Source organism: Vanellus vanellus (assembly GCF_965231255.1).
Source record: "Vanellus vanellus genome assembly, chromosome: 2".
In the NCBI taxonomy this organism is placed as follows: domain Eukaryota; kingdom Metazoa; phylum Chordata; class Aves; order Charadriiformes; family Charadriidae; genus Vanellus; species Vanellus vanellus.
The window spans coordinates 6,741,221-6,762,572 of NC_138906.1; positions in this window are offsets into that span (position 1 = coordinate 6,741,221).

Below are 21,352 nucleotides of genomic sequence, written 5' to 3' on the forward strand. Positions count from 1 at the left end.
CTGTTTCAGAACATGCAGAGTCCAGGAATCGGCGTCCAGGACTCTTCCTTTCTGAAGGACGATCTCAAGCCAGGGCCTTCTCAGGGTTTCTCACACATGTAGGCAAAAATTAATTTCTGCACTTTGCCAGTCTTTACCAGTAAACAAAACGGGACATCTTTCCCACCACAAAGCCAGCTAAATGGCCCTGGTTGTGTCCACATGGCAAAACTCTTTTGTACTGTGAAGCAGAGGGGTCTCATCCATGCTGCCTACGGAGCATGGTCTCTTGTCCGTACTGACTTTCCAACCCATGCCTAAGAGTCGCTGTGGGGAGCATGGGCTGGGGGAAACCAGTGTTACGCTAGACTCTGCTAACATTTAACTGTACAGAAAAAAGCAGGACAATGTCTGGGTTGGTGCTCTAGCACTGTTTAGTTAACTGGTATTTTAATATTGTTTAGTTAATTAGTGATCTAGCACTATTTAGTTAATTTTTGTCCTTGTTCTCAGGGCACCAGAATTAAATATTTTGATGACAGCAGCATTTTTTGGGTGAGTAGATTATTTCAGGAGTAATGGGAAGGATAAAGGAGGTCCTGAAGCACCAACTGACTTTCAGACACTGGGAGGGCTTACTGTGCATGTTTATTGTGCGGCTCTATGTTTGCTCTGCTCTTACACGCTTTTTCTAAGCACCTGCTGTCACCCATTGCCACCAGGATACTGGCTGGATGGATCTTCGGCATGACACAGTTCAGCCTTAAGTATATCTTTATTTATTGACTATGGCTTTAGAAACGAAAGCCTCAGATTTATTTTTGCAGTGCAAACACCAAGCTTTCCTTTCTTCTTTACAGCAGCAATTCAACGTAACATCTCTATTCAGGACAGTATTAAGCACATGGTTAACTTAAATATGTGCTAATGTAAAGCACATGGTATCTCTTCTCAGCAGACATGGTTTTAAATGTATTAAGTCAGACTAGAAAAGATGCCTTCCAATGTACACAGGGTATTTAATTTTTCGTTATTTTTTTTCCTCCAAATTTCATGGAATCATAGAATGGTTTAGGTTGGAAAGGACCTTGAAGATCATCGAGTTCCAACACCCCTGCCATAGACAGGGACACCTCCCACTACATCAGGTTGCCCAAGGCCACATCCAGCCTGGCCTTGAACACCTCCAGGGATGGGGCCTCAACAACCTCTCTGGGCAACCTGTCCCAGTGCCTCACCACCCTCACAGTGAAAAACTTCTTCCTAATGTTTAATCTGAACCTGCCCTCTTCCAGTTTAAAGCCATTCCCCCTCCTCCTATCGCTACATGCCCTAGTAAAAAGTCCTTCCCCAGCTCTCCTGTAGGCCCCCTTTAGGGACTGGAAGGCCGCAATAAGATCTCCCCGGAGCCTTCTCTTCTGCAGACTGAACAGCCCCAACTCTTTCAGCCTCTCCTCATAGGAGAGGTGCTCCAGCCCTCGGATCATCCTCATGGCTCTCCTCTGGACACGCTCCAGCACGTCCATGTCCTTCTTATGTTGGGAACTCCAGAGCTGGATGCAGTACTCATTTCTCCTCTTTGAGTTTGCGTTGATCATCACGCTAATAAACCCAGAAATATTCCTAGCTTATCATCATTTGGCAACAAGTTAGGACAACACAAGCAGAAATGCTTTCGTTATGTAAGTCAAAAAGTCTATGGATGCGCTACCCTGAACACACTGACAAAACCTTGATATAATGTACTGTTCTTAATAAGTATACTGCAATGGCCTTGACCATCAATAAGTGACAATAAAGGGGCAAATGACTTCACTTTTTCCTCTTCTTTCTATCAGTATGAGATGAAGCCTTTATTTCAGTGTAAGTACAAAAAGGTAAGCTTGATATGAAACGGGTAATTTGTCAGACCACATCGCTTATCTCTGTATCCGGAAGCATACCGTTGATAAAGAGAGATATGTATCTGACTAAATATATAAAATATATCCGACTCAAAATAAATTCTTAGGAAGAAGGAAACATAAAACCAGTAAGAGAGAAAACCTCGCATTGCAATCCTGGAAATGTAAAATGAGGTGATGCCTGTATATTCACTTTAATGATAAAAGTTTTTATTTCATTTAAGGTCGGTCTCATGCAATACACACACTTAACCCACATTTACTGATGTTTCACATGATGGTGTTTGATGGAAAGCGCAAGGCACTAACACTGCAGTTAGTATGCACTGTGATGTACACATACATGAAAAATGCTGCCTGACAAATTTATTAGGCAGCTGAGGTGCAGGGAAGTTACAATGCACTCATAAACTCTACTCTGAAAGTGATTTTTAAAGAAGTTTGATACACAGGCTGTTGAGGGCATGTGGAATGTGAGAGCGCCTGCTTCATTAAAGTTATAAGATCAAAGACCTTTTCAGTTCAGATGGAATAACAAGTAAAAGGGAAAAGGATAACCAAAACACAGAGACACAAACCTGGCAGACAAGGGATAACTCAGATGAGGATGAAGACCAAAAGTCTCCAGACCATAAATGATGGGCCGTTAAGGAGCTACAGGCTGAGCTTTGGAGAGAGCTAACCTGGCCGGTGCTGCTGGTAAGAAAGGAAAGAGAAGATGAACTTCGGGATTTGGGGTATTCACGGGGGCTGTGCAGGACAAGCAAGCTGGACTGGCTGGCAGGTAGGAGGAGATCACAGATCAGGGACCAGTGTTCCCAATGAGGGAGCACCAGACTGGTTTCCAGCAGCTGGGCAGGAGAAACCTCGGGTGCTGCAGGCTGCTGGAGAAGGCAGGTCTTGTAATGTCCTTAACAGAGACTACTGCATAAGATGGTCCAACTGGTTTTATTTAAAATCTTTCTGCACCATCCGAGTGGGAAAGGATGTTTAAAATTATAAATCCAATTTACTGTCACTTTAGGGTTCTTTCAGTCGGATGAAATAACATCACTGGCTGCAAGACAAAGGGTCTGATATTCACTGTCTGTTAAACTGAATCATCTTTATAATACAGCTATGATAAATGCGATGGCTCCTGTCGGGGTATCTAAAGCTCTCCCTTGCTGAACACGCACAGACTATATTGTTCATGTCATCTTATTCTTTTCTTAAACAGTTGTCTTTCCATGTGATTCTTCTAAAAAATGAAAACTTTAATTTTATGTTAATTGAAAGTCTGAAATACATATTTACTTAACACAGGTTTTTTATTTCTAGTGTTTACTGACATCTCTACTAGCTAAATATTTTGTATTAAGACCTCATTTTTAGGGTTTAGGTGCTGCTTGTGCCTTTTCTAAAATCTTTGAGAATCTTTGGATAACTTGGAGAGAGTGTCAAAACCTAATTTAAAACCCCCCAGTGGTTAATAATAAATTAAAAACTATTTTTCTTACGGTGCAATTCAAAGTTTTGTGAATAAGTTACATCACAACAAAGTTGTGATCTATTGCCTCCACGTATCTCTTACCCTTTAGGTAACTAAAAGCAAGTTTGAAACCTTGAAGACATGCAGAAAAAATAGTTGTTTACCTCCTGCATAGCTTCTTGAGGTTAATCTGAGATTAAAACAGCACTTCCGAGCTGATACTACAACAGATTAAGAGTTAAAGCATATCCCAGAAAACATAAAGATAATGAACGTGTGACCTGTGGTACAATTATTTTCTATCTGGACAGTTCAAGTGGATTAATGTGTACATTGTGTTCGGGAACCCCCAAAAAGACAGCTTTGAGGAAAAGAATTTGCGAGGTAATAAGGTCTAATGCGCCTTGGATCCTGGTCCAGTTTGCAATCTGGCAATGTCCAGTTTATTTTTGCTAAATGGTTTAGTTGGATTCTGTCCTTGGCAGTCTGTTTTAAGCATCACATGGGCTTGGGACATTTTCAAAATAATTTGAACGCTTTCCTTCTAAGAAAATATAAATCATGTGAATTACAGCAATCTCCCTTCATATGTTGGTGATTGTGTCGTAAATTGCACTGTCGTATTACAAAAGGTTAATGCAAAACCAAACAGGTTCTTAACAGATTCTGAAATAAACCTCAGTACTTCTATTTATAGTAAACACCCGATTTAGCACAAAACCCCCACTGAACATAACCTGCACTTTAATTTTATTTCTTGCAGCTGAATTTCTATAGGCAGAATTTTAGGATCTGATAATATAGAGGAATTTATATGTGAAAACTTTACACTGGAGCAAAATATTATTGATAAACTAGATGGAATATATGGATCAAAAGTTCTTGTAATTGAAACACCTGTAAAAGCTTTTCAGCTCGTCTGAACATCGAGCACAGAAGATATGAAAGGAAAACCATCTCCTGTGCTGCAGGCACAGAAACAACTTCCAGGAATTACCTTTTACAGCTGGGTGCTCTCAACATGACAACATGTTTCCTCAGTGCAGTATGAAGAATTCGGATGATTCAACTACTAATTATTTAAAACACTGCTAATCAAATCAAGGTCAAAGGGCCTCTGTGAGTAGCAAAACAAGGTACCCACTTTAATACGTTTAATGATTGATGATTAGTTTTGAGCATTCACACAGCTCTATTAAAATCATTAAGTATACATATTCATGCAGGGAAGCATGTAATTAAATACTTTGCTGGATCAGGACTAGAGTGCTCAGCTAGTTGTAGTTTCACACTGCTATTTCATAGAATCATACAATCATAGACTCATTTAGGTTGGAAAAGACACTTAATATTGTCAAGTCCAACCATTAACACACCACTGCCAAAACCACCACTAAACCATGTCCCTCAGCACCACGTCTACCCATCTTTTAAATACCTCCAGGGATGGCGTTTCCACCACCTCCCTGGGCAGCCTGTTCCAATGCTTGACAACCCCTTCTGTGAAGAAATTTTTCCTACTATCCATCCTAAACCTCTCCTAGAGCAACTTGAGGCCATTTCCTCTTGTCCTGTCACTTGTTACTTGGGAGAAGAGACCAACCCCTCCTTGCTCCAACCTCCTTTCAGGGAGCTGTAGAGAGCCATAAGGTCTCCCCTCAGCCTCCTTTTCTCCAGGCTAAACCACCCCAGTTCCCTCAGCCGCTCCTCATAAGACTTGTGCTCCAGACCCCTCACCAGCTCTGTCGCCCTTCTCTGGACACGCTCCAACACCTCGATGTATTTCTTGTAGTGAGGGGCCCAAAACTGAACACAGTGCTCGAGGTGCAGTCTCAATATTTCCCAACATTGATTTGACTGTATTGAAAATCTTGGGAAAGGAGCTAAATGTCAGTAATTCAAGTTACTTATGCCCATCACAGAACTGAAAGAGTACGTCGTGAGGAATAATGTCCTATTTATTTACTATTAACGGCATAGTAGCTTGCTCTTGCCTCCAGATTCTGCAGAACATTCAGTACATAATTCAATCTCTTCTTTCAGTTTTTTAAGTAACTGTTGTGCTAGTAAGCAGTTTACTGAAATCCACAGTTTCGTAACTCTTAAGAGTTATGGGTGTGGTTTTCTATAAGCAAATAAACTGTATGCTTTAGAAAAGTTTGTCTATGAAGCATTATAAATACTGGTACTCCTAACTTCACTGAAATCAATGGAAAAGTTTAGTATTAATGACATCAGAATCTCATCCAGTGTGTTTACTGGAAAAGTTCATTTTGACCTTAAGTAAAGAGGAAAAAGTACAAAATAAATAGCCCACATTCTGACTTTTTTTAGTCTTTACTCAACATGGAAAAAAGTAGTAAAGACATTCATATAAGTATTTTAATATGTTTATTAATTTAATTTCAAAGCTTTTATTTTAAAATTAAGAGTAAAATTATATTCATTGTGGAGAACAGGTAAAAAAGCAAATCGAGGGTCTATTAGCAATTTCTAACAGGAAGGAATGTGTATGAAAAGACCTTAAGAATTCTTACCTCATTTTTTTGCCATTTTTATAAAAACATTGACAGCTTTTTCTACATTGCATATGCCTGGAGTAGCCATTAAACAGTAGTTCTGTAACGTCTTTAGCTGATTTTGGCCCTCTTGCCAACAAGGACAAAACGCCTTTAACAATTTTTCTGCTGTTCTTACCACATTGCGCCGCTTCCTTCTTCTCATCTAAATTACTGTAAATTCTATATGGTATTTCCTAGTTTATCAAATAGCGACTAATATATAGCAATATGCACCTTTGTCTATAAATTCTAACTACCCCACATGTAAATAGAGTGGTTACGTATTTGCTTTTCTAAGTATCTCATAAATCACACTGTTTCTCAGACTAAAAATGAGTCACTGTATTTGCATACCTAATTTGCAGCTAATTTCATCCTACTTCAGGTCTTCCATGCATGGACATTTTCAGAAGCGCTATATTGTCCTTTATTTTTAAAATGAAAAGACATTTAAAAAGAATGGCTAGATATAAATCTTCTATGTCTAGGCGTGTTGTTGACATGTACATTTGTGCTTTTGCTGTACATATATTCACGCACTCAAGACTAACCAATGTTTATCTCAGCAGTATGCACAGGAGATACATATAGGGCACCTTCCTCTATTCTCATGACTTCTTTCTCATGTCATTTATGCTGGTGTACGCGCACACCCTACAATATCTGTTTCTGTCAACACCAGAGTTCCTGGAAACATTCTTATGGCCTCAAAGCAAGAGATGTGGGAATATACATACAAAAACATCTCAAAGAATAGAATTTCAGCTAAGTTCAGGAAACTCAGCATAAAGAGCAGAAAAAGGCTGAGTGCCTCCACTTGTGGATGCTGAGATGGTGGCTAAGTATTCACAACTGGTTGGTGGAGATGCCCATCTAGTTTAGCTTCAGTTAACCATGTTTGTACTGCTGAGTATTTTGGTCAAACCGACAAAAGTATCTGAGACAACAAAAGTTGCAGAATGCTGTGTACTCGGATGCACAGCGGAGTGACTTTTGACAGAGGATCAGAATTTTCCTTGCTGAGAAGTTGGAGCTGTGCTCTCGTGCAGAAGGACAACCAACACAAGCACTGTTGAACAGGGAGGGCAGAGCCTGGGATGGCGATTCCAGCCTGAAACAACTAAAAGAAGATGAGGAGGGAAGGCCAGGGCTCTTGGACTCACTGGATACCCTCAAAAGAGAAGAAGGTCCTTGGCCAAAAGTAGGATCAGCTGAACCTCTACTGGAAAACTCCACTTGGCAAGGGTCCTGAGTGCACAAGCAGGTGCTGCAACCCTGTCCTACACCCCCTGGGTGTTCAGCTGCCTGTGTTCAGGGTCAACTCTGATATAGCAGAGCTGCAACCTTGGATCAGACTTATGTGGAAACTGCAACATTGTGAGAAAATGCTGAATGAGAAAAAAAAACACCCTGAGAAACCACATCTGGGGCCACACCTATTGGGCCTGCTGCTCACGCCTTTGCTCTTGGTCCGTGCTTGAGCTACGTTGCTTAGGACACAATTCCCCATTCCTTCTTCCCCCACTCCCCATTTCATGGTCATCGGCTTTAAACAGATTAGCACTTTCACTAGTGTGTTTGAAGCTCTTGGCAAGTCACTCACTGGTAAACTTGATGCTAAATGCTGCTTGCTGGTAAAGAAGATGGGAACCTTGCAGTTCCTTATTTATTGATATTATAGCAGTGATATTACCTGTTACTATACGCGATTGATGGATCTTCTTCATGCACGGCTTTGGAATATTCCCAAGCACAATAAATTGTGAACTTTCAGATAACTGGGATGAACCTTCTAACCAGGCAAGGAGGCAACCATGACAATGAACTAGGGTAGCAAAGATAATTTGAAAGGCATTCTGGCACATCCCTTCTCCATGTTTCTGTTGATAAAGAAAGCCCTGTACTTTCTACAGAAGTGACATATTCATAATGATCAACTGATGAAGTGACCAGGAGAGTTGGTACACTCACCAGCTCCATGCTCTGCATCTTCAATATCACCCAGCCCAAGTCAAAGCTGTAATTCCAGAGGTTTAGTTGGCTCAAAGGGAACTTTTCTGGATTTATCTTGAGACCCAGAGCTCCTCCTACACCAAGAACTAAAGTGCACCAGAGCTAAGGCTTGGCACTTCCTCCTGCCATCTATATTGTGAAACTGGTAGCACAGTTCCTGGTATAGTTTTGCCCCATGTCAGCCACCACAGTCTCAGACAATTCCTGGTCACATTTTAGTGCATTATGTAAGCTGCAGGAACAATTCCAACAGCCAATTGGGATGCACGCGCTCTGGCTTAGAGATGAAAGAGTTTAATCACAGAGATGTGAGAGGAGTCTTGCCAATCACACTCAGGAACAAAGAATAGGTCCCACCCATTTGATTTACTAATAGACTCAGAATGAATTTTTTGGTCATCTGAAACTCTGACGCCTCCTTTTTAAGCTTGCTGCTGAGGCAAAGTGAAGCAATTACTCTTTTCACCCTCAAGTACATGACAAGCACTGTCATAGAATCATAGAATGGTTTAGGTTGGAAAGGACCTTGAAGATCATCGAGTTCCAACACCCCTGCCATAGGCAGGGACACCTCCCACTACACCAAGTTGGCCAAGGCCATGTCCAGCCTGGCTTTGAACACCTCCAGGGATGGGGCCTCAACAACCTCTCTGGGCAACCTGTTCCAGTGCCTCACCACCCTCACAGTGAAAAACTTCTTCCTAATGTTCAATCTGAACCTCCCCTCTTCCAGTTTGAAGCCATTCCCCTTCGTCCTATCGCTACATGCCCGAGTAAAAAGTCCTTCCCCAGCTCTCCTGTAGGCCCCCTTTACGTACTGGAAGGCCACAATAAGATCTCCCTGGAGCCTTCTCTTGTCCAGGCTGAACAGCCCCAACTCTTTCAGCCTCTCCTCATAGGAGAGGTGCTCCAGCCCTTGGATCATCATCATGGCTGTCCTCTGGACACGCTCCAGCAGGTCCATGTCCTTCTTATGTTGGGGACTCCAGAGCTGGATGCAGTACTCCAGGTGGGGTCTCACGAGAGTGGAGTAGAGGGGCAGAAACACCTCCTTTGACCTGCTGGCCACACTTCTGATGCAGCCCAGGATACAGTTGGCCTTCTGGGCTGCGATCGCACACTGCTGGCTCATGTTGAGCTTCTCATCAATCAGCACCCCCAGGTCCTTCTCCTCAGGGCTGCTCTCCAGACATTCCCTGCCAAGCCTGTATTTGTGCTTGGAATTGCCCTGACCCAGATGTAGGAGCTTGCACTTGGCCTTGTTGAACTGCATGAGGTTGGCTTGGGCACACCTATGCAGCCTGTCCAGGTCCCTCTGGATGGCATCCCTCCCCTCCAGTGTGTCTATCTCGCCAAACAGCTTGGTATCATTGGCAAACTTGCTGAGGGTGCACTCGACACCACTGTCCATGTCGCCGACAAAGATGTTGAACAGTACAGGTCCCAGTACCGACCCCTGAGGAACGCCACTTGTCACTGCTCTCCACTTGGACATTGAGTAGTTGACCGCAAGTCTTTGGGTGTGACCGTCCAGCCAGTTCTTTATCCACCGAGTGGTCCATTTGTCGAATCCATGTCTCTTCAATTTAGAGACCAGGATATTGTGTGGGACAGTGTCAAACGCTTTGCGTAAGTCCAAGTAGATGACATGGGTTGCTCTTCCCTTGTCCACTGCCGCTGTAACCCCTTTGTAGAAGGCCACCAAATTTGTCAGGCATCACCTTCTGGAAAAGTCCGGACGCTGCAAAGAAATTGAGCAATAGAGCTCTCTACTGGACGTGGTTCTGACCCATGGAAAACAAATATAATTCAACCTGACTGAGACAAGAAGGTGGTAAGCCAATCTTCTTAATGAAGATTACCAATGACAAACTTTAGTGACAGTTTCTGTAGACCTGTGTTCAAGTTCATTAAATCCTCAGTGTTTTCCCAGCTTCCTCTGTTCTTTAATACTAGCAAATAGCTATTAGTAACTGTGGCTTTGAACTATTTTCAGGTGAGTTTTGATATTTCCAGGTAAGATGTTAGCCTGCAGCAGAAGCAGATTCTAATTGGAATCTCCTTTCTGCCCTTAGAAATTAAAGAAAAAGGACTTCAAGAGAAGAGAGTCTCAAACTGAACCTTGCAACTTCAGGATATGATGCTGAGTACCTACTTGTCTGGAGTAACAGACCTGATAGCTTTTCACTGAACATGTGCTGACACAGAAAGATAGGCATGGAAAAGAAAGAGAAGATGGCTTTCACATCTTGAACGAGAACTCAAAATGCTTGTCTTGATGCTAAAGGCTGTGACAAGGTCCTCAAGCACAAAGTACAGTGCTGCTGTCAGTACTGCTAGCTTCTAATAGGTTCATGCTGTTCTTGAAGAGTTTGCGGTGGCTGAAGGTATGATCACACTTTGAGCTTTAGAGGAGCTGAGGCAACGGTGGTACATTGTTCCCTCCCTGCAGGATAATGGGATAACTCATTGAAAGTGGTGAATCAAATGAGTCTTTTGCAGAATGTAAGAACTTGGTTTAGACATTGAAAAGGACTCTACAAAAGGTGCTGTACTTGACAATTAAATGAAAATGCACAGGAAAACCTCAAGCCAGCAGCCAACCTACCTTACAGACATACATACAGGTAGAAGTCTTGGCTTTGATAGAGACAAAGCATTGCTCAGGAATGTAGTCTTAACCCAAACAATGGAAAGAATGGCTAAGTTCACTGGAGCAGAAAAATCATTTCCATAAGTTATAAAAAGTCTGTCAGAAAAATTGTGGTCATGTGGCACATGAAGAGCCAAAGTCCAAGAGGATTTAGACAAATCTAAATCATATTGTTGACAGCTCTCTGGCTCCCGTCACTGTTTTTTCTACCTTTGTTAAAGTACCTAAGAGCTTGCTTAGATTGTCCCATGTGTCTACCTGAAAAGAATAGAGAGTGACCAATATTCCCAATATGAAGCTTCCATATTTACCTATACAAAGCACCGTGAAAAAGAAATTTTTTTGAAAAAAAAGAATTTTGAAATATTTGCAGAAAGCATACATCTGTATAAAAACCTATAAACAATAAGTGTATGAATTTCTTCAGATAGGTGTTTCATTTATTTTATAATGTGTCGATGGTTGTACAGGTTTTCTCATACATATGCCATCCTTTCATTTATAGCTTCACAGTTCTTACAGTTTTACAGATCATGTGCTTGCTAGTTCTGACCCACAGACTAATGCAAAATCAACCACGTAAAAAAGAGACAAATCAATCACCAACTCTGCCAAGGAAGCAGGAAGTTGACCCTGGAGGAGAATGACTTTGTTTACTTTTCCCCAAGTACCACAACTCTTCCACTGAATTGTGACTGCTTAAGTACCTAGTTTCTGCTTATGTGCTTAGATAAAGAGTGCTTCCGCAATTCATGAAGTACTTTTGTTTCGGTACTGAACGAATTTAAACTCTGTCGATGGTATGTGTTGCTGGAAACCGGATGATTCAAATCTCCCTCCTGGGACACAGATGCCCACATTTCTCCAAACTTCTACCTTAACGTCAAAGCTGATGCTCTCACTCTCACCCTGAAATCCTACCAAAACCATGGGCTCTACTAAACACACAATGGTGCCTTTACGAAACAGTGAGGAAGAGAATAGATGGGTCATGCCAGATGTTGGCTGTGTTGTTTAACACAGTTCACAAAGATACACCCGTACTACGGCGATGGTGACAAATAAAATAGTGAAGAGCAGCATTGGTAAAGAATAGCATTTCCTTTAACAACCGAGATCTCTGAAGAACCTCTTTAAGCAACTGGCAAGGATGATTTATAATTAGAGCAGCTTACAGCATTAGGGTGTTGGCTCATGTGCTCTCCAGTTACTTACGTGGCTCAAAACTGATGATCGGGCAAGCTCCATCAGCTGTGCCAAGGGTAAGGTTACATATACGGTTGAGCTGCTCTAACAGCTTGCTGCTACAAAAAAAAAAAACCCAAAAAGTGACTTGTGATCACTCTGCTCCTGGCAACAAGGTCCTCACTTGCCTTGAGCTCAGGAACTTTCCCTCTCACGTGGTAAAATGATTTGATTCACTAACCTGGGGAAAATATATTCATATTTTGGCTGGTTATTTCTTTCTCATTTTAGAAAGCTGAATCAGGGCAGGTACAGAATTGGATGATATTTAGAGTCTGTGCAAAGAAGCAGGTGAGACCATATGGCAAGAAGCAAGGCAGGAGGAAGAGCAGGACCTTCCCATGTCAGCAGCACAAGTGCCTGGATCTGTATCATATAGTTAGACATCAGTGTTCAGAAGTAAAAAAAAAAATCAAATCTACATAATGAACATTTTATTAAGTTTTTCATTCAGTGCTGCAAAGACAGTCCAGTGCAGGCTGAAAGATCTGTTCATTGTGTTCAATATACTCTTTATTGTGTCTTCACATATTTAATACGTTCCAGTCGCTTACACCTGTAGAGAGCTACTCCGAGCAATCAAGTCATAAAGAAATCACTAAAGACTTAAGTTAAACAGAGTCTAGTTACAAACAATTTGGGTTTGTGTATTCTGCATTATGAAGTAAAAGAAAAAAAAACAACACCATCTTCTTGCTATCAGGTTGATTATGTAGTCCAAATTAGTTTTGTTTAACTGTATTTTGATAAATCATTTACAGATACATATTAGATGTGAAATCCTATAATTATAATGTCTGATTTTAAAGCCAAATGTCAAAAAGATCTACAGCCAAAAAGTAGACTAAGAACTACCTGGACCTATATATACTACCAGAAAATGTGTAAAAAAACACATTTGTAGAATATAGCAGTTATAACATAACCTGTTGTGTGTATAACATAAATGTATAGAAAATATTTTTACATCCCCAAAACAAGCAGGTCCTTTTTACAACATGTTACAGGACTTACTTGAATTCTTTTACTGTCTACACTATAGAAAAACATCTTGGTCAGAATCCTGGCTCACTGAAATCATTTAAGCCAGGATTTGTCTCCTAACGTTTGCAGACCGAGGACTATTTACAATCAAAGCACTTAAGTATCTTCAGTTGATATATTCAAATCAACATACTTCTCTTCTATTTGGAGTACTCTATTTCACTATACATATAGCTTTCCCCATCTTCATGCTCCAGTACTTTCCAAAAGAAGTCTTGACCTCTTAAGAAGGTTGTATTTTTACCTGCTCTAACTTATAAGCAAATCCGAAAACACTAGTTTCATTTCTGTGCACAGGAAGAAATAGCATTTATTATTATTAACTGAGTCTTAAAGCAGTCACATAAACTGCACAGAGGTTCTGCAGCACCGCTCTGAAAATCCCAAATCCACAAATATTTCTTTGCATGCCTTACCAGCAGTAGAGTCCTTTGCAGTATCTATATCCAGGTTCCAAAATAATCATGTTTCTTCACCATTTCAAAGCATAATGTAGTTTTATCAAGGTTACCACTTCTTCTCAGCAAATCATCTCATCTTTCCTGGGCTGAAAAGTTACCTAATCATTATAAAGCAATAAAGTACATTTTATCTCTACCTTGCAATAACTCAGATGCTTTCAAACCTGGCAAAATTTAAATACTGACCTCACTCATGCAGATTTGTTTTGTTTTGTTTTGTTTTGCTTTGGGGGCTGTAATTAATAGGATACAGCAATACTGTTTATCTCTTGGAAGGAGGGTTAGGTTTTAAAAAGTAATAATGGCAGAGCCACAGACCCAAAGATGTGATGGTTTTTCCACAACGTTCTTGTGAAGATTTAGTGCGTGTTCATTCTTCTGTTTTCTGATTGTGAGATCTGCCATCATCTAGAAGACAATAATTTGTAAAAATAAAAGGAGATGCACAAAGAAAAAGTCTTACATATGAACTGGCATTAAACAATATTCCAAATTTAGTTCTTTTAAATATTATCAGAACACATAATAAAAGAACTATGATACCAAAACCCCTGTGGGACATTTCCATTTGTTAGGAAGAGAGAGGTCCAAACCCATCATTATGTGCCACACTGTAATGGATGGATCAATGTCACCACTTTGGCATAGAATTACCCACAATAAGCAAACATTCCTTCTGTTTTCATACATGTGTATAGAGTGAATATTTTTTATGTCCTCCAAATACTATATTTGGGGGATACAGATCTCTGACTTTCATCATTCCATTACTTGTCTATGTCTTTTTCTGAAAAAAAAAAAAAAAAAAAAAAAAATAGTGATGCCAACCTATCATGCCAATAATTTCATTATTAGGACTTTCATGTAGAAATAGCGTGCTGGTGTGTGGACTGGGAAAACAGTTATTGGAGCTTGACAATCAATCATCCAAATTAAAATAAGCCAACTTCAGTATTATCTGAGAAAATGAGAAGTAATTAAAAATGAAGTATTTAGATAACAATTTTAATAAGTATCAAGACCCTCTTATTTTCTGAGTTCTACTGTAGAAGACAGAAATAGGGCAGATCATTTTTTTCCAACACAATTTCAATCCACTTTTATAATTACACCAAAGAGAGATTTCCCTAATAGCACAACTATTGCAGTATCCAAGTAATTACGGATAATCAGCAAAGGATAGTCTTTACTGATTTTTCTTGTGCATCATTAATTATCTGAAGTGACAGGGCTAACATTATTTCTGTTATGAATAAGCAACTAGAGGAAACACAGAGGAAATCAAATACAAATACTAATAAGATGGCCAGTCTTTGAAAATCAGTGTAATCCTGGAAAATATTAATAGTAGTTCTATTTAAATGAAGTCGCACGTGCTCGCTAGACATTAAAGCTTGTAATATGTTGCATATCATTAGTTCCCAGTAAAAGCGTAGATGGAATTCATATCTAATTCAATGTTATTTTCTGCCAGTTAATGGCTCTGAAAATCAAGCATTCACAAATGTAAATTAGAGTTTTTCCAAACCAATATTTTATGGGCTTCAAGAACCAGCTTCTACTGCAAGTAGAAAACCATACCTGAGCAATTTTCTTTGTTGTAAGTGTGACCTGATTTTTACATTTGTAATATGATACTCTCTTCTGATAATTTACTATATTACATATGAATTTTTAAATATTTTTCAATTTGATGCATTTTATTGAAGGGTACAAAAATGGCTAACATGGCTGTATTTCCTTTTTGCATTCATGTTCCTTTTTGGATCTTATTCCATTCAAATGTCAGAAAGATGATTTAAGAATTCACCCATAATTCTGTGCTTTTGAAAAATCAATAAATATTTCCTTTTCAATATCTTTCAAGACACGACACTAACACAACAATTTCTTTCACTTACCCTGTATATAGATACTATGAATGAAGTGTTAAGATTTTTAAAAATACTTTCTTTAGTCTCTGTTAGAGTATATGTTAATGCATTTTTAGAGCTCTCAGTAGTTTGTACATAGTCCTTCTGACTCGGGTAGTGCTCAGCAAACCAGACCTTAATCAGCGCTGCCAGCTTCTTCCGAGAAGAAATTGATCATGTCTGCTCCAAAGGGACACATTTCAGTACTCTCTGTTGTATTTCAAAAGCCTGCAGCAATGATGAACAATATAAGAGAGATTCAGGAAAACAAAATAACAATTGCAACAATTTCTGGCAGTGTTTCAGGGCAGTCTCTCTCTTGTCTGTGTGCTGTTTGTCAACCTGAGGAGCGGACATCTGCCTTTAAATCACCTCTGCTTTGTATGAAACAGTGAACTCAATTCAACTCTCCTACCACCAGATTTGTGTCCTAAAAGCCAAAAAGACAAAACTCTTCCAGTCACTGCCCACTGAAGCTCTTCCATTTTGCATAAATAACACATTAACTAGACTTGCGCAACCTGACCCGCCTGTGGGGAGGGCATTGGACTATAATGTCAATATTTTTTTCATCCAAGCATGTTTCATACATAAGTGTGGATGACTGAAAATACAGTTAAATAACTAACCACCCATTGAATCATAGAATGGTTTAGGTTGGAAGGGACCTTAAAGATCATCTAGTTCCATCCCCCAGCAGAGACACCTCCCACCAGACCAGGTTGCTCAAAGTCCCATCCAGCCTGGCCTTGAACACCTCCAGGGATGGGGCATCCACAACTTCTCTGGGCAACCTGGGCCAGTCTCTCACCACCCTCACAGTAAAGAATTTCTGCCAGAAATCTAATCTAAATCTACCTTCTTTCAATTTAAAACTGTTACCCTTCATCCTATCGCTCCACTCCCTGATCAAGAGTCCCTCCCCATCTTTATTGTAGCCCCTTCAGGTACTGGAAGAGGCTATGAGGTCTCCTCGGAGCCTTCTCATCTCCAGGCTGAAAAACCCCATGTATGCCACAGTTAAGTCAGTATGGACTTCAAATGGTGCCTGGGATGGTGCTGTCTCTGCAGGCAGTTGAATTGTATTAAACTACAGTTACATTAAAATTCCTGCTCTATTTTTGAAGGATTCACAAAATTCTAATGTGAAATCAGTTTCTCACCCACAGAAGCACGCCCGTATGTACCTGGCTCCCACACCGCTTAACCCCCTTGCTGACTAATCTGGTTCAATATTTGTCACACACTAATGTACACACCCTCACCCACTCTGGCTGCTGGAACCACAGATGCAAAAGCCCCTGTGACCCATGGTCTCCACCCCAGTCGCTGGCACTTAGACTTCCATATAGACATTGCAGAGAGCCCCCCATCCAGTAGAACCATTAGAAATGGAGTTTAATGAGACTGTGCTGATGAGATGCTGAGCATGGCTGGATAAGCGTACTGATCAGTAGCCTGTTTACGTGTGACCAACCCCTTTTATCTCCTTACACCTCTATTTTCCCATTCTTGTTCCTCCCCAAACCACCTTGATCCCTCCCTTTCCCCAGCTTTGGTTCCTCTGCTAAACATGTCATGATAACTCTTGTAAAATCCCCAATGCTCTTCCTCTGCATCCCATTACGCATCCCATACCCCCCAGGCAGTAGTCCCCTGTGGTCCAAAGATGCTCTGGAGAACCTTCCCTGTCGGCTCAGGACGACAGGCTTCACCCCCAGCCCAAGAGGCTCCCCTGTGACAGGCCCAGAAGGAGCCAGGGCAGGGTGTCCATTTCTGAGACTGTGTTGTTGGGGTTCCTCTGCCACGTCACACAACCTAACAAAGCTAACTGAACAGCACATGGAACACATCTGGACATGGACCGGACATGACATCAAAACCTGTCAGGCATGATAACAGCATGGGAAGCTGACAAAAGTGGCAGATAATGCCACGAGGGATGGCTGGATTTTGCTGGGGTCTTACAGGGATTTACTTGAGAAATGGGTGACCCTCACAGATAACTGGAGAGGAGCAACGAGGAGCAGAATCTTGCAAGGCCAGCAAAATGGATTTAAGTGTATCAGCAATGCCATGCAAGGCCTAGGTAATGGCATCAGAAATACCAAATGAGGTTATGGATATAGCAAAAGTGGGACCAACGGGGAAAAAGTAATGAGGAAATGAGACTGGGTTAAAGAAAGAGAGGCACAAAGGTGCAAAAAAGTAGAGCCAAAAAACAGGAAAAGGGATCTATGGAAATCATGTCATCAGTGCTGTTTGGACACATCTGTTGAGCAGCCCTGAGCTTCTTCATTGTAGCTGAAGCAGGACAGTAAACCAAACCCAGTTGTTGTGACCTTCTGCCAGGAGGAGCAGGGTAGAGGCAGAGTGGTGTGGTTGGCTGGAGAACACCAGGACAGATGGAGTGAGCATCCTGGTCTCATGTTCTGGGCCTGACTCCATTGGCAGCTAACCACTACCTCATAACACTATCATCTTTGACAAGTCACAACCACCAGGAGAGATAAAAAGGCACAATATCACAATCATCGTCAATATTAATCAACAAAGGAAGTACAGGCTGGTCAGCCTAACTTCAGCTGTTGGGAAGGTTATGGCACAAATACTGCTTAAAGTCATTTCCAGCCATCTGAAGGACAAGAAGGTGATTGAGATCAGCCGGTATGGATTTGCCAAGGGAAAATTGTACTTTACCAACATAACTGCCTTCCACTGGCTGTGTGGCTAGGAGGACAGCAGTGGATGTTGTGGATTTCATCTTTAACACAGTCTCCCACAGAATCCTTATAGCCAAATTGGTGACATACGGACTGGAAGACTAGATGATAAGGTGGACGGGTGGACTGTCAGGTCAATTGTGGCCAATTACTAGTGGCATGCCTCAGGTCAATACTGTTCAAAATGATCTAGATGATGGGATACAGTGCACTCCCACCAAACTTACAGATATTACCCAACCAGGGGGAGTGGCTGATATGCTGGAGGAGAAGATTGCTCTTCAGAGAGACATAGGCAGGCTGGAAATGGGTTGGCAAAATGGCCTTCAACAAAGGCAAATGCAAAGTCCTACCTCTGGGATGGAATAACCACATGCAGCTGTGCAGGCTGGGGGATGACGGGTTGAAAGCAGCTCTGCAGGAAAGGATACAGGAGTCCTGGTGAACAACAAATTGAACATGAGTCAGCAGTGAGCCCATGCAGCACATAAAGCCTACCTCATGTTGGGCTGAATTAGCTCCAGTGGAGCCAGCAGGTCAAGGGAAGAAATGTTCCCCTCCTATTCAGCAGCTGTTAGACTGCGTCCCTGAAGTAGCGTGTCCAGTTCTGTGCTCCCCAATGCAAGAAAGGCATTCACGTACTGGAACAAGTCCAGTAAAGGGCTACTAAGATGATAAGGGGGCTGGAGCCTAGAGAGTTAATGAGCTTGCCCTATAGTATAAACCTATACTTTATCAGCAGAATACACCTTTAGACTCCCTTGGGAGTGATTCAGTCACTTAAACATAGGCTTACACAGCCATTTTAAGTGTCCCAGAATGTCTAACACATCCTCACCGGGCTGGCAGTCTGACATAGGACCTATGTCTACACATGGCCCTGAGCAACTGGCTCCAGGCAGCCCTGCTTGAGCACTGGGGTTGGACAAGAGGACCTCCAGAAGTCCTTTCCAACCGTGACGATTCTGTGATTTCATGGGAGACCCAGTCACTTCTGAAGCTTTGAGGCAACTTAATCCAAACTCTGTTCAAGTTATTTCAATTTGCTGAGCACTGCATTACTGCTTGACTGCTATCGACGCAGTTCGCCTGCTCCTTCATCAAGCAGCACAGCTCAAATGCCGGAACATTTCCAAGAGCTCTGTTTGTACAGGAAATACCTTCACGTACCCACCCGAGCAGCTGTGATAGCACTGGCACACTGGTACAGTTACACAGACAAAAGAATAAATTGCTTAGTGTCTGCAAGTCTCAGTAATAAGAAAAATAAGACTATTAAACACATGTTTTTCTATATGGGTATACCAAATATAGTTGCACTCTAGAGCTTTGGAAACACCAAAACTTTCTTTACCAGTGAAGATCGATATGTTATTTATGTTAAATGGAAATTCTCTCTTGTGAATACAAGAGGGGGCTTGGAACACACTAGTACAACAAAATCCACAAAACTGGATACAGCTGAATCTTTGCCTCTGCCTGGCAACTTTTATGTTTAGAAATATCTTTATTTATGCTTCTCTGGGGTTGCAAGGTTCAATTCTTTACAAGTTCTGAAGAGATGATACTGTTAACAAGGTGATGATCATTTGTATTTTTTATGTTTGACATACATGTGAAAACGCCATCTCATCATTGTTATGGAGACAACTGCTTTCAGAATTCCTGTTCATGAGCATCCTGTCTATGTCTTCAAAGAGGTATAAACAAATATGACTGAAGATCTTGACAGATTCATTAATAGTTCCCAGTGAAGTAGATAATCTTTGTCGGATAGGCAAGCATTCAGGACTGAATTAAATTGCTCACACATTCGCATCTAGTGTCCCCGGAGATCCCCCAACACATCTGAAGTGAGGACTTGCCTCCCCCTGCCCTTGGGAGCTGCTTTTAAGCTGAGCCTTTACCATCATCCTCAGCCTGTGCTACACCGCAGCAGTGTAGAGCTATGTCTGCTCCAAGTCTTGGACCGTGGCCCTGATCCGAATTTGTTGGCTTAGCCAGCGAGAAGACGAAAGCGCTCAGGCCCTAACACCCTGCCGATGTCCATCACACTAGGCTGCCACAAACTGCAGTAGCTGTCCAGTGCAGACAGGTGAACCAACATCTAGCCAGTATGGTCAACGGAGTCTACAATGCCGTTGATCTGACGTAATGTAGGTGTCTACTTTAGGTGAGCTGAACAATTCTCCACATTCTAGACTTCCACCCACTATAATGGGAGCTTTGACACCTAAGGCTCGAGTCATTTACCTGCAGGTAGTTGTCCTGCGCCATCTGAGATGCCATACAGTATCTCACCTCACTTTCAGATACTGTTCCAGAAAGGCACTAGTATCCTCTCATTCTTGTGTCACAACGAACTTGTTCGGATTTCTCCAGTACCCTGAGGCATCTCAGCTGGCACTGAAAACCTGCATTTAAGCAAATGAATTAGGACCATAGGCATTATGTAAACATCATAACGTTGACCTGAACACCACCCTAATAAGCACTATTCCACCAAGGACAGTAATACTGCCATCAAGTAGTTTCCAACTCAATGTCAAGTTCACTTCTCCTTCAAAAGAGCTCAAGCAATAAAATGTATCTTTTGAAGTAAGTTTAAAAGCTTTAAGAGATGGACAAAACCACTTTTTCAGGGCAATAAAGGTCCTGTAAATCATCTGCACAAGTTTGAGGTGATATTAGTCTCCTTAAGAAAATGCAGTTTAAACAGGTTTGACCTACTAGATGCTCCTCCTCTTATTTTTGAATAATGAATTTCTGTAATCTGTCCTCAGTGACGCTTAGTTCCTATTCCCAACCATTTTGACCAAACTCTACTCCTTATTTAGGGTCAACTTCTTTGATCATCTTAAAATTTATTATTGGCATATCATCATACAAATATTTTGTATTGACAATGGGCAAAGATCTAAACTTCCATTAACATTTTTCATCATTCTTGATTTTTTTTAATGAATTAAACCCATTCACAGAATTTCTTCTGAATTGTAAGCTTGCTTCTGAAGCTTACTGAGTTCAGATAGTTAATATTTGAAAACATTTACTCCTTTAAAATTTTTAATTCGAATGTGTACTCCTTTATAATTTCTGATGAGTTCTACAGAAAACAGTTCTGAAAGAGGCCAAAGATCTTTATTCAAACTACTCAATTCTTCTGCCATACTGAACAATTACTTGTACAACGGGGATAAGAAATCCTTAATTAAAAGAGCTACAATGAGGAGTGCCTGTTTTTCTCCACTGATTGAAAAAAAAGAACCTACGACTAATTCAGCTGCAGCTTTTTATACTATATCTACATATCTAAATGTATTTTAGAACGGTCAGCACACGTCACATATCAGCTTTCATTTACATAGGAATCTTTAGAAAAGAC